Raw genomic sequence first — 17,140 nt, forward strand, 5'->3', positions numbered from 1 at the left:
ATAATAATAATAATAGTAATAATAAAGATTTTAGTAAATAAGACTAATAAATAGATTGCACAAATTAATTTCTGCCTCCCCTGGGACCACCTATTTTGCTTTTTTGAAAAATATTTTTCCTCTATTTAACTTTAAATAAAATCTCAGGAAGCAGCAGGAAAAATCCGTCCCTAAGGGGAAAAGCATTGGGCAACACAGGTTAGAAATGAAAACAGCAAGGGGAAAAGCCCTCAGATGTATGTACAAATGTGTGAAAACCTGCATGGATCCTCTGGTTTTCCTTCAGCTGTTTTCATGATGCTATATGCTGTTACAATTTGGTAGCCGGAGGGAGCGTGCTGTGTTCTAGAATTTGAAAACTATTGAGGCAGACAACGCAGGCTGCAGCCAGTAACCATAAAGGTAACTATACATATATATTCCTACGTCTTAATTGCACAATCAGAAGAAGGAGTCTTGTGTAATGATTTACTTCATGGGCCTGAGCTGGCCGTGTAAGATTGGGTGAATAACTTCAGCTTTCAGTTCATAAGCTCATCTATTTGTAAAATAAGATTTTTAATTGGCATAGAAGCCAATTATCTGGGAATTTTGACATGTGTCATTGTCATAAATTAATAAATTAATTTCATAAGATATTATGAGATAGAAGAGTGGTGAAGTAAAATAACTTCATTTTTTCCAGTCTTTTACACAAACTAATACGAACTGACAATAATTGATTAGTATATGTTTTCACCAGCTAACGCCTGAAGTTCAAGGACTGGATTTCTATTCACCCTAAGGTCCTTCCACCTCTCTTTGGCAGAGTGTCAGGGACTCCATGACGCAGCACTTTCTTGTCAGAAAAATCTCTCTTTGTCAAAACAAATTAGTTTTAATCTGCACTGCAGAAATATCTGTTTCTAGGCAGTGGTGGCAGGAGAAAGCGCCTCAGCTGTAGTTCAGCCCAGAGGGATGCTCTGCGGGAATAACCAATCTCCGGCTCACAGCTCGCACTCCACTTAATTTAGGCAGGGGTCTGGATGTGGTCTTTCCTACTCCAGTGAGTCTCTAATCCCCTTTTTCGAGTACCCATCATCAGGGCTGGAGGGAGTCTCTCTCAGTCTCTCTGTTTCGGAATTGTTTCTTTTGGGGTCACCCCTGAGCCTCACTCAAGCAAAGGCCTGATCACCCGGAGCCATCCATCTATTCTCACCCTTCCTGGCTGAGTCTTTCTTGTTTGCTTGCTTTTTGCAGAAATAACTAAGCAAGAAAGAAAAGTCTTCCTGAACCCCAGTGCGTAACGGGGAAAGGTTTGCAGCCCAGTAAAAGTTTTCTGCCTGGCTTACTGCAGTTCCCATGCCAAGACAATTTTGAATAGAGAACCCATGACTTGTGCCCCCACTTTAAGGACCCTTTTACTCTGCCAAAGTGGCTCAAGGGATCCTGGAAATGACAGGGATCTGGTCCAATATGTTTCCGCCTAAATTCCTGTTGCTGGCCGCTCATTAAGGTGGAGGCAGCAAATCACAAATATCAGGAGGTGCTGCGGGACTGTTTGTTTGTTTGTTTGTTTGCTTTCCCCCTCTCTCCCACTGCCTCTCCTTGCCTGATTTCAGATGTTACTGAAACAACTCACCCCACACACACCCCGTCTCGGAGGGGCCAATGTTTGGGGGAGACTGAGCTGGGACCTTTCCTCGCCGTCGGTCAGGCCCCGTGTCAAAACACTCCTGACTCCCGGGAAGTCGGCTCTGCTGAATCCCAAGGCTTGCCGGTGCCAGTCAGCTGCTGTTTGAACTAAGTCCTGACCGCAAAATCAAAAGTGGGTCCAAAGAAAGCTGTAAACAGTGTGCAATGAGCCATTTGAAGGCAGCTGATGCCTCATTTGGGGTGACATGTTGTGGCTGATGAGTGTGGATGATGTGGGGTTTTCGATAAGTGCCTCATCAGTATCCTCATCATGATCGTGTTGCTCAGCCACGGCGTGTGCCCTGACTTGATTGTAATTGCCTGAATCTGCTCCTGCTGCTCAGGAGCGCACAGTAATATGCAATAAAACAGCAAGAAGTGAATGTTAACCATCTGAGTTCTGACATGGCTGCTTGCAGTTCAAGTTTTCCATTAAGGACAAAAAAATCTATATCGACACACAAATATGGATATATAATTGCATGTTTAGAATAATTATTGTTTGTATATGCAATAAACGCGTTTTATAAATAATGCATGATGGTCATATACAGATACATAGAAAGATGTATCTATATACATCTTCCCCCTGACACCTGTATATACTGTATAAAAATGAACATCACATGCTCATGGTGTGTAGGTAAATAGTAGAGGGATGAAGAGCATCAGGACCATATTTGGATTCAAATTTTTAGGAATGTAGGTAGAACCGGTAGTTAAATCTATGCATAGTCTTCATAAATCTTAATAACACGTGTGCATACAGATAAGTAATTGATTTTAGATGCAGTTAATCTACTCACGTAAATGTGTGCGTGTGTGTGCTTGTGCAGGTGTTGGGGGGGGCGGGTAAGGTACACATGCATATGTGCTTCATACCGCTAAATTAGTCTTTGGAGAGAATACAACTTATTTTTGCAAGTTAGCCAATTTGGATTAATTTCATAGCATAGCTGGCTGGAAAAAAAACCCACCAAACTTTCTGAACCCTGTGCCTGTGGGTCTGACAATGCAAAGTACTGAGAACTTGTGCCGAGGGGAAGCTCTTCAGATCAGAGACTTTTTGTAAAGTGGGAGCTGTCATTGTCCTGTTGGGGTCCCGGTGCCTGAGAGGAGTTCCGAGGTGTTGTGCTCATGCCCAGCAGTGGCAACAGAAAGGGCAGGCTTGTTGGTGGCTTGTCAAAAAATTGAATGTAATCAGAACGTGGGCTACGCTCCTTTTTAATAAACAAGTGTCATGGATGGTGTCCTTGACTTTAAAAAATGTTCAGCTTTGGTTGCAGGTCAGAAAGGTAATAAAACAGTTTACAGCTGTATAATCGTAATCTGTGGTGTCTCAGAGCCCAATACGACACCCTTGCAGTCAACAGCTTTGGGGTTACTGTATGCAGCTGGCTTTTTGGCAGTTTGGGGGACATTTAAATAATAAAATTTACACAGGCAAGCTCTGTTTGCATTCAGTTAATGCTTGGTGGAATGAATATCTGAGTTTTCTTCATTTCCACTGTGTTATTTAAGCATTTAAGTCAAAGTGCAGAAAAATGTTTCGAAATTGTTTTATGCAGCGGCTGTTGCTACTGTGCATCATCCTGTGTGCTCCGTGCCTGTGTGCAGAGGCTACCGCTGTAAGGTACGGGTCCTGCTACACCAAGACAGAAAGATCAGTGTTAAAGTGAAGGTGGAGAAGAGAGAAATTGTTATTTGCAGACCAAAATCGCCAGGGCATAAGATTGTTCAAACCCTTTAAAAATATTTCTCTTTCCCCAATTCAATTGAAATTTGCATTGCCTTGGAAATGTCCTTAATATCTTCATTATAGAAAACAAATCTGTACAGATTAAACACTCTAAGTCTGACCATTTGAGAGGTAAGACAATCATTATAATTATAAATACTTCTGTTGCCATGTGTGATCAAGTGGATTCGCTGTTGTAGCTTAAATATATTAACTTTAACCCTTTTTAATTACAGATTTAGCACAATGCTGACCGAGTCCCTCCTAGAATCCTGCATTCACCCTGGGCCTCTCTTTATGCTCAAAATATGTAGACAAATAGAGAGGAATTCCAAGGAGGATAGAAAACATGACTGAGAAGTTGGAAGGATTTGTTTATGAGGAAAGATTAGAAGAATGAAATGGGGAGCTTTAGTTAAATGGGATTAAAAGCAACTAATCTGCGTAGCGTTTGTACTTCCAGCGCATGAAACTCATCGTTCCTATTAAATTAACTACGCTTCCTTCTCCAAACTTCTATCTTAGATATATGATTACTGCTTTGCTTATTAAAAAATAACTTTTGCTATTAACGATTCTGATTTTGCATCATGTTAAGAAAAGAGCCTGCATTTGTTCAGCAGAGCAAAGTGGTAACAAAGGGATGGGTTATAACCGGGTGCAAGCATACAGAGTGTTCAGACAAGGAATGGCATTTCTCGACTCGGTAAATATTGATTCTGACTATCAGCAGAGAGAATTTTTTAAAGGGAACGATAGCTGGGCAAAAGCCCAGATTTTCTCTCACTACCTACAGGTAGTAAAACGGTTTTTCCGAAGGGGGGCTAGGAGCTCCGTTGCAAGAAACACAGACTACCAGTCCGGATTAAGAACTGGGACAAAATTTAGCATTGAAAGCAAGCTGACAGCCCTGAGTTATACAGGTTTACTCTTGAATTAAGTCATTCTTGCACTTGGTATTTTTTCTTTTATCTTTTTTTTTTCTTTTAAAGTATGCATTGCTTTCCCATGCACAAACAACTTTGGATGTGATTCATTATTATCATTAGAAATCATCTTGAGAAAAAAATTCATTGTGATTTTTGCCAGGGACTTTCTAGACTTTCAAAAAGCAGTAGCATGTGTCTTGAAAACTTTTTATGCTCATTTAGATTAACTCAAAAGCAGAAGCTTTGTGCAAGCATAAATCAAAATTAATGCAGTGATAAATCAGGCCCCCCATCTTGGACCATTCTGAGTTCTAAATAATAAACCACAGAATCTCAAATACAAGGAAGGTGCAGCCTGGTGGAAACTGGCCTATTTGTTAACATTGCAGGATTAATGTGTCTTCAGAAGAAAAGTTTTCTTAAGAAATGAAGGATAGACAATTCTTTCAGATTGCAGTTCCTACTTAAAACGCATGACAAGAAAACTGTTTTTTCTCCTTGAAAGTTTGTGTAGCATCAGGATTCCTTTGCATAAAAGAAATACTACCTCATAATAAGATAAAAATGAGAATAAAAAAAAAAAACAAACCCAAAACAAAAACAAAAAATCAAACCAGGAAGAAAACCTAAAATTCAGCAAAAATCAATTGTAAAAATTATTTTTCTAGCCCTTGTGTTCATAAACAAATGCATTGGCTCAGATTTTTTGCTCTGTAATGTTTAAAACTCCTATCTAGTACTGTCTATGCTGGGATAACCAATTTGGTGTGTTTGGGTGCCACTTCTAATTCCAACCTGGTGCTCTGAGCCCCTCCAGTATAGAAATGTTAATGCAGCATTTCTTGACCAAATGATCAAAGAAATCCTGCCAGATCCAAGCTGGGCGGCAAATTTGTCCTTTCCTCCCCCCTTGTGACCCTCTGTTCCTGCAACACACGTGATATTACCCCCAGTCTTGCTTTCCTCTGCCCTAGCAGTATTCCCAGGAGGGTGGACGAAACCATCCCATAGGCTAGATGTGCTCACCAGGTTGCCATCCTTGAAACAAATGAAATTTTCTGAGATCTTGATTTTGCTCGAGCAACCATAGCAATGACCACATAAGGAGTTAAATGGCAGTAACGTGGGATTTAATGCTAGGTAGGAAGAATGACATCAGGTGAGAACGGGATTGTCCAATAGTGATGTTAGAAGTTATTCACATCTCCTTGCAAGTTGAAAAGGGTATTTGACTCAAAGAACTTTTTCTTTACAAGCTGTAAACTCAGAATTAAACTACACAAAAAAATGCTAAATTGCAGAAGGTGGTGGGGTTTGGAATTTGAGACGGTTCTGCACTTTTATTTACATTTCTTCATCTGCAAATACACTGACATGCAAATCGGCCTCTGCCCTCTGGTCAGTGGCTCTGGAGACACTTTCTGATCTTGAAGGCAACGGTGCAAAGGGGGAAAGAGTACATTTGGTTAAAACCCAGACTGGGAGGAGTTGATGGCAGTCCTGATGGCTGGCTCCCACAGCCAAGAGCTTTTACCAGACCTTGTGTGCTGGGAGCCCACGTTCCTTGGGACACCTGGTAGGGGTCAGAGCTGCCCACATGGAGCTGGATCCCAGCCAGCACCCTGTATGTGGCAGGGCGAAAGGAAAGGGCCTGTGCTATTACCACTGCTCCTGCCTCCCTGGGTGCGTTGGGATCGGGGAGGCTCATAACAGCTGTTGGAGCCAGTCCACCTGCGTGCTGCTCCCCGGCGTGCTGGAGATGCCAGCAGATCTCCAGGGGAGTGGAGAAGGCTGAGCAGCTATTCCAAGAAACGACTGGAATCTCTTATCTGAAGAGAATTGCTGGTTCCGAGCAGCAGAACCATGCCTGTTGTCAGTACCTGTCAGTTATATGATTTTTGGCTACAAAAAAGGAATGGACAAGATGCGCTTTGTTCATTCATTTTGAACACGGCATTTCATTTAAATTCTGTGTTGTGCCATGCTGCATGCTAGGAAATGTACCCTAGGATATTTTTAAAGCTATAAAAGTTCAGTAAATGGAGACTTCCCTGCAGGACTCAGCTATTAAATCTTTGCTTGAAAGTGAGAGCCACGTCCATTAAAAAAAATCATATTCTGGTGAGACTAATCACATCTTTGTACTACTAAAGTATGCTTAAATTCAGATGTTAATCACATAAATATTTGGCAGTTTTATGTCCTGTAGAACAAACGCCGCAATTTGGCAGAGTTAAATAACTCCTTATCTCTGAAGTTATCTCGAGAACACGGAAATATGTGGGACGCCTTCAGGGCAAAGGCAGAACATTTGCCACGTTGAGGCAAGAAGAATCGCTTCCCTCGCCATCACCTGGCCTGGCGCAGCCCCTCTGTGCTCCCAGAAGGAGCTGGGTGTTGCCAGCGGGTATAGATGTGAGGTTTGGGCCTTTGTACAGCGAGTGTGCAAGGGGTGGCGAGAGCCCACCCAGCCCCACTGATACCCTGCAAGATGCCTTACGTGGTGGTGGCAAGGAGCCGGGTGCAGGTGTGCAGCAGGCTTGTGCTCCCAACAGAAAAACAAGGTCTGGTAGAAGGGAGAGCTAGGAACTCCTTTGGAGGAGATGGGTCATAAATCATCCTCCTGCCTGTTGGCTTTAGCAGAGTCGTTCCAGGGCAGGAGTAAAGCTGTACAAATGGTGTCCTGAGGTACGGCGTGGACCCATTTCATCCTCGCAGCCTTCACACATCCAGTGCAAAGGGCGTAATGCTGAATAACTAAGAATTTTAACCAAATGTACTTTTTCCCCCTTTGCACCGTTGCCTTCAAGATCAGAAAGTGTCTCCAGAGCCACCGACCAGAGGGTAGAGGCCGATTTGCATGTCAGTGTATTTGCAGGTGAGAAATGTAAATAAAAGTGCAGAACCGTCTCAAATTCCAAACCCCACCACCTTCTGCGATTTCTTCCCGTAGTCAGGTAAGCTACGTAACATAAACAAGTTGGTTGTTACTACGGGAAGAAAATCCAAACAAACCAGAATGTACGTAACATGTTTCATCCATAACGATGATGAGGACAGTCAGGGGCCAGCCCAATTGCTTTCCACGCACAACCAAGGGCTCAGACTACAAATCTGATATGAGTAGCTGGGTGTGCAATAACTGCAGAATCAGCATCTTGCGTTGAAAGGACTCCTGCAAATCCTGCAGGAACATTTCAGTACTAGATGGTGTTGCTATGGGCACCAGAAGGAAGCTTAATATAAGAGAAACTGTCTGAGGAATTCATGGGGGATGGGTGTAAACAGAAAACGTACATAGGAATCGGAATGTCCCTGGCACTAAAAAGCAAATGGCATTTTGGGGTTTTTAATGTTCTGCTAGTAACATTTCAGTGTACGTCTTTCCAGAAGGAAAATATGAGCTGATACCTTTTTTCAAGTTGCCTAAAGTGAAAGACGGGTAAATAGATCTGGCTCTGTACGGTGTATCTGCATCCCGTGTAGGAGATGCATAATGAAATCTGGATGCTCCAGACATAATTTTTCCATTAGGGCAGATGTTCAAAATGGGAACAGAAAATGAAGGAAACAGAAGAACTGCAGTTCCCTCTAGTACTCAGGAAAAAAGATCCCACTCTGCCTTTGAGGACAGTTCAAACTTTAGGAAAAAATCACATCGGCAAGGGACAGCCAGATGATTTAATTCATGGCTAGATTTCACCCGTTCTGGCTGCCTCTCTGCCGGTGTAGGCTGCCTAAGTGGATGAAAAGAAAGAAAAAGTAACCAGTGTAGAATAACTGTGAGTGTATCTCAAGACAGACAATGAGAATGCAAAATTAAATTCTTGATGTGAAAAGGATGGGACAATGAGCCTCTCTCCCTAAGATACCTTCAGAGAGGATTCCATTTCAGAGCTTTCTTTCTTGCTTGCTTGCATTATTTTTCATTGACGCGTCCCAAAGAAAGGCTGAAAGCCTTTTATTATTTCTTATTTTCTTTTTCTTTCTAGTATGTGGTATAAGTTCTTTTTTTATATATATATTATTTTCCTGCCAATGTTAAAGCAGTTCCCATTTTTCTAGTTTGTTTCTGACACCTAGCTGTGATCAACAATGCTTCCCACTGAATCACTTCTTTCATCTATTCAGCTTCTGTTATTTCCCTTATCTCCTCTCCCCCCTTCACCAGCTTACCTCTCATTAACCCTCAGGGTTCCAAACATATTGTATCTCTCCCAAAGACACATACTTTTATTCAGACATAAGTCATTTTTGCTCGCTAGCCTCAGTTTCCATAATTCCCTAATAGAATAGCTGTGTGTAGTACATACTCTTTACGGCGCGGTGAACAATACACCCAGACGTTAATTTATACTCTTGCATTGTATGCTGTTCCACTTCACCTTTTTCCCCCTCTGAACTGATCGTCACACAAAACCTCATTCTTCTCTAACATAGGAAATATAGTTCAATGCACACATAAAAATCTGCTTGGCTAGCAATTTTGTTTGATCAACAAAACTATTATTTTCTAAGAGCGACTTTAACCCATGGCGATATATTTAAAATCATGTTTTAACTTTAAAAAGTGGTGGTAGTGATAGACTAAGCTACATTTCTGCTAGTATAGAATATACAGGAGGCTTCTAGGAAATAAGCTCTCTCTTATCCACGCCAGTATATTTATGGCTCATGTACAACTGCCTTTACTCTTCTGAGGATGAAAATGATGCAAAATCCAAGAGATTTTAATTCCTGACTGGTAGCTATAACTTTTGTGATTGAAACCGATGAAAACAGCTGGAAATACATCCAGCTATTCACGTAGACTTCCCTCTATGCTCTCCCTCCAGTTAACTGTGTAACCTAGCTCCTATCCTGAGGTCCTTTCCCAGCTAAAATTCATACAAAGGTTTTGGAAATGTGTGCTGTGTAGCAGGAGGTCAGAGTGTAAGTTCAGACGCACACAGAAGGGTCATTGCTCATCCTGGTAAACGGTGTACCTGTGTCAATAAGCTTACACAGGCATCTGTACTAAGAAAAAACAAGGTAATATACGGGAGATTATGTAAATAACTTCAGAATTCATCATGGATGTGAAAAGAAAACATGTTTTGGAAAACACGTTTGCTCCTTGCTACTTCAAGCATTATTAACACTGGCTCTTAAGAAAGGTTATTTAACACTCAGGGAAAGATTTGCTTTGTTCATACATTAATGGGCACGTTTATTGGAATCAGGTGGATGTTTTTATGTATCATGTTAAAGATACTGAACTGTGTGAATGGATTCATCTGTCTCAACTTAAAAACTAACAGTTTCATGAGCTGATGTTCATAAAACACAGATTATTTTTCTTTTTTAATTTGGGCAACAGTTCTCCCGATTGTATTAAGTAAAGCCTCGTTACCACTTGACTGTATGAAGCATCTTCTACCAAAAAAAAACAAAAAACCAAAAAAAAAACCCACTTAGAAAAATGAATGCATCCTTCATATTTTTAAATGAAATGTTTATACTAATTTATGGTAAACTTTCTCAAAATTCAGTAAGATTCTAGCACAGTTCAGTGCTGTCTTTTGAGCAAAAGCAAATCACACCCAATAACATTCTTGCAGATGTTAAAAATAATTCTCATCACTAAAAATTTCAAGTTCATGCCAGGAGCAAAATAAATATTTAAGTTACATTTTGTGCAAGTAGCCCTTGCTAATTTAATCCTGAGAGATACTCAGTCCTTTATAACTTAATCTCTCCTTCATCTTATGTTTGTTACTTCAGAAGGTTAGTTTTCAATTACAGACGAACTTACTGCTGCGTCAAAGGTTTAATTGAGCTCCTTTTAAAGTATCACAATTGTCACTATAAAATCCTGCATCCGCAGTAAGTGCGTTTACAGAGAACTTACAGCTTTAAATTTCACTTGGAAAAAAAAAAGCCTTATACTTTCCTGCAGGTTTTGAATGCTGATTTACTATAAAATAAGTGAATAATAATACCGGGTTATTTTGGAAAGTGTTCTTTCATGCAATCCCTGCATTTAGCACAATCCCAAAATGGCAGCCCAACAGGTGGTCCTTTCACCGCCTTCAGCCCAAACAATCGGAACAAAAAGGGACACCAAGAATCGAATGTGCTTCAGGATTTAAAAAGCTGTTCACTTCCCTTTGTTCATTTTCAGATTTAGCCATGTTCATTATTGTTGAGCCACAAATGCAGGACATTCTTTTTCGACCATTGGCCATAAATAGACACTGACGGAGGCTGACTAGCCAGCTAGCTGCTTTGTCACATGCAAGCGGAAACCGCCTCACAAAGCCGATGCATTCCTGGTGCCTCAATGGCCCTGGCAAGCACCGGTTGTGACACGCTGCAAATCTGGCAAAGTCGAGCTTAACAAAAGTATGGGTGACAAAGGCTGGAGTTTCTCTTCCTATATTTGCCTCTGTGGTAAGTATTTCATTCTGGCTTAACGAATTTGCCTGGGTGTCACGTTGACAGGCTCTTGAATGTCTAAAAATATACTTCTGCATTGTGGGCGCTCTTTGGGGGGAGCCCTTCGTTAACCAGTAATGACGGGCGTCAGGGGAGAAACCGAAGGCCGAGTACTTGTTTCAGGGTACTTTAAAAGTTGTGAAAATTCCTTGTTACAGCGATCTCAGGCTCAACACGTGTAACAAAAGATGGGCCCGGTCCTATGAGTCTTTAATGATGCCGGGAGACTTTACAGCTGCCTTCGCCGCTCAGTGAGGGATTACTGGCACAAGGAACAGGGGCAGAGGCACCAACCAGCCCTTCTTCCCTCAGGGGTACGAATAAATGCATAAAACATACGTTTTGTAGAAAAGGCAGAGCTATAATGATACCTCACTGTCCAAGCAGAGTAAGTGAATTTGTCCTCAAAATTTCTAATTTACCAAGTCCTCTTCTGCTACTGTATGCATTAAACGTAGTACACACAAGTTTTTGTTTTCTCTCTTTTTTTTTTTTTTTTTGACATCTCCAGCCAAATTCAATACTTCCAGGCTCTTCCACTGCTATTACCTTGGGGATTTTCCAGTGTGAGTCCAGGGCTTCTGACGCCTGCCGCAATGTGGATGAGACCTGTGTCTGCAGGCAGTCCTGGTGTCCGGGATGAGGGTTTAAAACTAGACCCTCGTTAACTTGTTAGATTAAAATTAGACCCTGTTAACCTCTTACTTCCAGCATTTAATTGTTGGTGGAAAATGTGACTTGCTTCAAACCGTCTTATCAAAAGACACGTTGCGGATATAAATAAAAGATTAATGCATTTTAGTTCTAAAACAGCTATGTTCAGAATTGCTTACAACAGTAAAAAAAAGATCTTTGATCACTGCTGGTACCAGTTCCAGGTCATGCACAAGGAAGCACATGTCTCTCAAGCCCTACTGCTGCCAAAGGCAACAGCGTGGGCTGGAAGAAACCCACCCTCGGGCACAGAGCCTTGCCTATGTCGCTGCGGTAGCAGCTATGCCAAGCAGCGAGTTTTTCCTCTTCAGTTCAAAATGTTGAAACCAGTAATGAAAAAACTAGGCGCTGAATAGGTTGCTGAATGAAGCTGATGTTCTGTGCTGTTTGACAGCCAGGTATTTGTCTCATGGTGTACCTGAGCCCTTTGTGTGGGAGGAACCAGTTTATTAATGAATGAAAAGGCGAAAGCCAAGACCTGCCACTGAGATCCTGAAGATATTTGGGCGAATTCCTTCACTGCAGACCTCCCCTTCCAGGCTCCTGAACCCACTGGGGTGTTTTCCTTCCAAACCTTCAAGGAAGGCTGAGAGTCCTCATGGTGTTCCTCCAAAGTAGGAGGCTCCTGCCTTTTTTTTTTTTTTTTTTTTTTTTTTTTGTAGTAGCAAAAGTAAAATCGTTCAGCTTTTTAATACATGAATGTAAAATCCATAACCCTCATAGATTTCACAGGGAATCAGTTAGTAAAATGTTTAGGCAACGACCAGCCAAAATGATCATTGGGTGCTAAATGATGAATATGTGCTGTAAGAAGATTTTGGCTTATTTCAGCTACAAAGTACACACAGGCCAGAAAAGTCAGCTCGTGAAAAGAAGAGTACAATGACACAGAAATAGGACTTGATGCTCTTTCTAATCTCATCCTTATTTTTAGTTTCATACTAGTCTTATTATCATTCCAAAATGTCCTAAAAACTGTTTAAAATCAAGATATTTTTCGTAAAGAAAGTACTTACACAAAACTTCTGCATACTGCTTTGCAAACTCAAGTCCAAGTTTCAAGCTAAAACTCTGGGGAAAAAAATAATTCTGTTTGCGTGGCAGTGATGATTTAAGGGAAAAGAAGTAGGAGTCACAGGACACAGAGAAACTTCACCAGAATAAATCAAACAGCACTGAAAGTCAATTAATGCAGAGGTAGAAGCAGGGAAGCATCCAGCTTTACCTCTCTCCAGACAGCAATAAGTCTCTTGCAAATTTAGCTGTCAGAAATGATTGCTTTGTTTTCGACAAGTGGCATTACTTCCTCTTATACTGGAATTAAAATTGATTGAAATTGATTCACGACTTTTCAATATTTCCCACACCCCTTCATTCCTTTCAATTTGAAAACATTATTTCAGTGAAATAAACACAGATATAAACAGCATATATATATGTTATTCAGTTTGGGGGCTTTTTTACTTTGAGGCATCTAAGTATCAAGATGAGAGAATGCTATAACTAGTGGTTTTTGACTGGGTAGTAATTCATTCTCCATTAAGAAATGCTTTCAGAAATTATGTCCTCCTAAGGGAATGAGGCTTTAAATTTTTTTTTTACTGATTGTTCTGGGGGTGTGTGGAAAGAGGGAACAAAATAACCGTAAATTCTTACACAGCCAGACAGAAAAGTTCAAATCAGAATGAAAGTTTTGCTATGCTGCTTGGTTTCCTATTCGAAGTCTTGCTGCTGCTTTCGGACGGACCTGGATGAAGGGCAGCGAGCCAGCGGTGATGCCAAGCGGTGGAGCTGGCCCCGGTGCGTGGCCAAGGGGGATAAGGAGCCTGCGCCAAGAGAAAGCGGAGCCTGGCAAAAGTGTGCTGATCACTCCAGGAGCTCGTGATGGCTTTTCACGGTGAAACCACCTGCAGCGTGGTTCTGCCCAAACTTCTTTGGCTTCAGCAGCTGTAAAACTATGTTTGTTTGTATTCAGCTGCATGACCAGTTTACCTAAAGTCTTGCAGCAGCAGAATATGGTATAATTCAGGTATCTTTACTCTGCAGCATTATTAAAACAAGATCCTGTTAGAAAGTTTGCTTATTCTTGTCCCAAATACAATATGTGACAGCATTATTTTAAGTGCAGGACCCAAACACATCACAAAAATTTCTTGATATATCATGACAGCAACCTCACAAGACAGCCAGTCTTTATGATCCCCATTCACCTACAGGGAACTGAGGTATAAAGCAAGGAAAGATAAAATGATTTGCACAGTTTCACCAGTAACTTGTGGATGTGGCAGGCACTGGACCAGTCCCTGTGAAATCTTCACAGAGAGGACTGTACAATGAGAACATGCTTTCTCCCAGAACATAAAAGTTTGTATTTAGTCTAATTTAATTCTTTGTTTTTCAGTGTTTCTTGCCCCTTGTACTTCATGCCTTTGCTGACTTCTGGTCAGCTGCAGAACCCCACATGAAGCCAGGGCACCTTGCTTTAAGACAGAGACCTGCGTGTCCCCCCTACATAGACCCACGGGCAGCGGTGCAAGGACCTCCCTTACCCCAGTGGGCTTTCTCACATTTTCCAAGTAGCAAATAAGAAACTCACCAAAAGCACGGGCAGAAAAAGGGAGGATGAGGGCAGTAATCTGAGCAAGGGAGAGCAGGTGGGAAAGGTAGCAGTGATTGCACAGCTGAATTGTCAATTTAGTCAGGAGGGAGTGACTAAAGTAAATACAGAGCAGCTGGAGTCATGTGGAACATGCTGGGATACCGCGAGGAGTGCTGGGCTGTGGCAGGATTTCTTTTTTGCCATGAAGGTATGCTGTGTTCTTGGTGATTGGTACCTGGTAAATCTGTTTTTCTAACTCTTGCTGTAGTAAATCTATTCTCTCAGAAGGAGAGGAGCAGGTAAAATTCACTGTTGTCACATACCAGTCTCTGGGAGACTGATGAATTGAAAGGATATAACAAATATTTTGTAATTTATCAGGTTTGTGGAGTTACAAAAATGACCATAACAGTCTCCCTAAAATCCCGATGGTGAAGCTGGCTCCTTCCTTAGTTAATCCGCCCTGAACCCTGGTTACAAGCTGCAACATTGATGTTAACTGAGAGAAAAGTGTTGCCTGGAGCCATTGCAGGAAGAACTGTGGGGCTCTGCATCGCCAGGAGTCAGAAACACCTTTTGCACTGAGATGTTCTGATAATAGCCTGGTTTTCTTCTGCACAGAAAGAGCTCTCCTCTATGCAGTTAATGACCCGATACCCTTTAGACTTCTTGGTGTGTGTAGCCCTCAGCAGCGGCAGCTTGTCAGAGCCGCATAACCAGAACTGGTTCCTTCCTCTCCTGTCAAACTGCTTTTTCTTTGTTTTCATCTCCTCTGTGCTAACAACCCTTCTGTGTAGTGTCCTGCAAGGTCACTCTCTGACAGTCCTTTGGCCCATCTTGCGTCACCCTGGTCTCTTCTCTACCTTCGCAGCTATCTGTGCTGGGTAAGTGTTCTCTCTTCTGCCGCTCCACCACCTAGAACAACCTTATTTTTTCTCTTGTTGACTCTGTCTTGTTTCAAATTCCATTTGAAATAGCTTTTCACCTTTGTTGTACCTATTTTTCTCATTCTCTGCTGCTTGCTTGCCTTGTAATTGCATTAGAGGCACTCGGTGAAACACTTTGGCAAAGCTAAAAAACAAGTCTGTATTCACAAATGTTATTGTACTGTATTAAAGTGGAATTCACAGGCCAGAACAGTTTGCTGTTTGATATGTGTTATTGTTGTGAAACTAAAGCAGAGATGAAACACTCCTTGTAAGTGTTGGTTTGGAACTGATGCTTCCCTCAACCGGTTCTGGATAGTGTATCAGTACTGTTTCTCCATGTGTAAGAAACAATTAGCATCAGCAACTTGTAACATACTGATTTTTAAATACTCCAAAGTCTCACAGTATTTTTCCTCCTTTTCAGTTTGGGACATGTAATAAGGAAGAATTGCAAATGTTCACTTTAAAGAATCTTTCCTATTCCCATGATGTAAAATATGGTCTTGTCATGAGCTATTGCAACATGTCAGTGAAGATTTTTCCCTGCACTGAGGAATTCCAGTATCTGGCTGTCTCATGTTAAGCTGTGGTAGATAACTCGGGCAAGCATGATGTTTGCTGTCACACCCTCTATCTGGAGTTACTGGTGCTATAAACTGCTCAGCTGTGTCATCTGAACAGGTTGCCTTCCCACGATGGTAGTTTAGTCTGTCCTAAACAGAAGGTTCGCTCTGCCCTCCTCTCCCATTTTATGATGCTATTATTTGGTGACATCAAGTTCTGAAAAATTAATTTATACATGAAGGCAACAATCCATATATATTTTCTTTCCTTCACAAGTTTTGTGCAAAGGCTGTAGTTCAGGATTTTAGCCCGTTTGATAGTACCTACCCTCTTGGCCAGAGAAGCCAAGGTTAGTAAAACTCCTTGCTTGTTTTTCTTTAGATGTACTAGTGGTAAATTTGTGGACTGACCACAAAATTCATCCCCTGTGTGGTGGCCAAGCAAAGCAGCTGGCATGCTTAAGCAAACATCTACAGTACGATGCATACAAAATTACTGGCATGAAAGTGTACCTCTCATTACTGCAATAACTCTGCACACATCTTGCTTTCACTATACATACAAGTTACATACCCTTATACACACAGGTTACACATGTGAAGCTCCAACTACACTACACAGAGGTGGGATTACTATGTAATTAAGGGCACTCTGAATGATTTGGATGATTCGAGGTCTGGGGTTGATAACTGTTCTTCTGTATAAAGACAACTACAGTGCAGGTTATTCAAACTACTCCCTGTATACCCAGAAGACTCAGAAATTAAACCAAGCCAGATTGTTTACAGGCCAGCACTTGGTAAAGAATTGCTCATGCTACATGTTTTCACAGCAGGAGATTGATGAAGAACACCTAGCCGGCTTCTCTCCATTTTGACAGCCCAAAGGGAAGTGGGAATGTCTCCATCAAATGCAAAATTATGTATAAACCATGTATAAAATAATGTAGCATATGCATGTAGAGCTGTATGAGAGACTATGTATAGACTTACCACAGAACGAGCTCCAGAGGCACAGCTTCTATTCTCTCACAGGTGTTAGCAGGGGTGTAATTCTACTTTTGAGCCAAATGAGTTTGTGACAATCGATTTAGCCTGGCTGTAGCTACAAAACTTCATAACAGGGCATATTGCAGAACCGGTAAAATAGGTCATAATTAAGTAAGAAATGTTATTATATATATTTATGTATAAACAACTTATTTGTATTCATACTGGATTGTCTCCATAAATCTATTCTTGTCTCGGAGCCAGATAGAAATTTAATGTCATTGTTATGTTTAGGTGAACATCACAGTCTTATATTCCCCTCTTTGGCCTTGAATAAAAATCAGAGCAACAATAATATAAATGGTATGAAAGTAGTCATGAACAGTAGCCCATCTGTACTGGACAGAATTCTACAAATCAATTAGATGGTCATAAAAAGCTAAACAGATGTGGATGAATCGACTGTGGAAATAAAATGGATTGAACTCTTACGTTTATTGTTCATGTATAACCCTTTTCAATAACCA

The 17,140-nt window shown here is 41.2% G+C and overlaps 1 long non-coding RNA gene across 3 annotated transcripts; it reads left to right on the top strand.

Annotated features, from left to right (window-relative positions):
* The first annotated feature begins 229 nt into the window (after positions 1-229).
* LOC129736556 (uncharacterized) lies at positions 230-11,416 on the top strand. Of its 3 annotated transcripts, none has more exons than XR_008733332.1 (3): positions 230-402; positions 10,977-11,206; positions 11,330-11,416. It is a non-coding gene; the product is annotated as an uncharacterized LOC129736556 (long non-coding RNA). The 3 variants fall into 3 exon arrangements; XR_008733331.1 differs by lacking the exon at positions 230-402 and adding an exon at positions 3,202-3,307; XR_008733330.1 differs by lacking the exon at positions 230-402 and adding an exon at positions 7,266-10,773.
* The last annotated feature ends 5,724 nt before the right edge of the window (positions 11,417-17,140 follow it).

The sequence above is a fragment of the Falco cherrug genome, chromosome 7, assembly GCF_023634085.1.
Source record: "Falco cherrug isolate bFalChe1 chromosome 7, bFalChe1.pri, whole genome shotgun sequence".
In the NCBI taxonomy this organism is placed as follows: Eukaryota; Metazoa; Chordata; class Aves; order Falconiformes; family Falconidae; genus Falco; species Falco cherrug.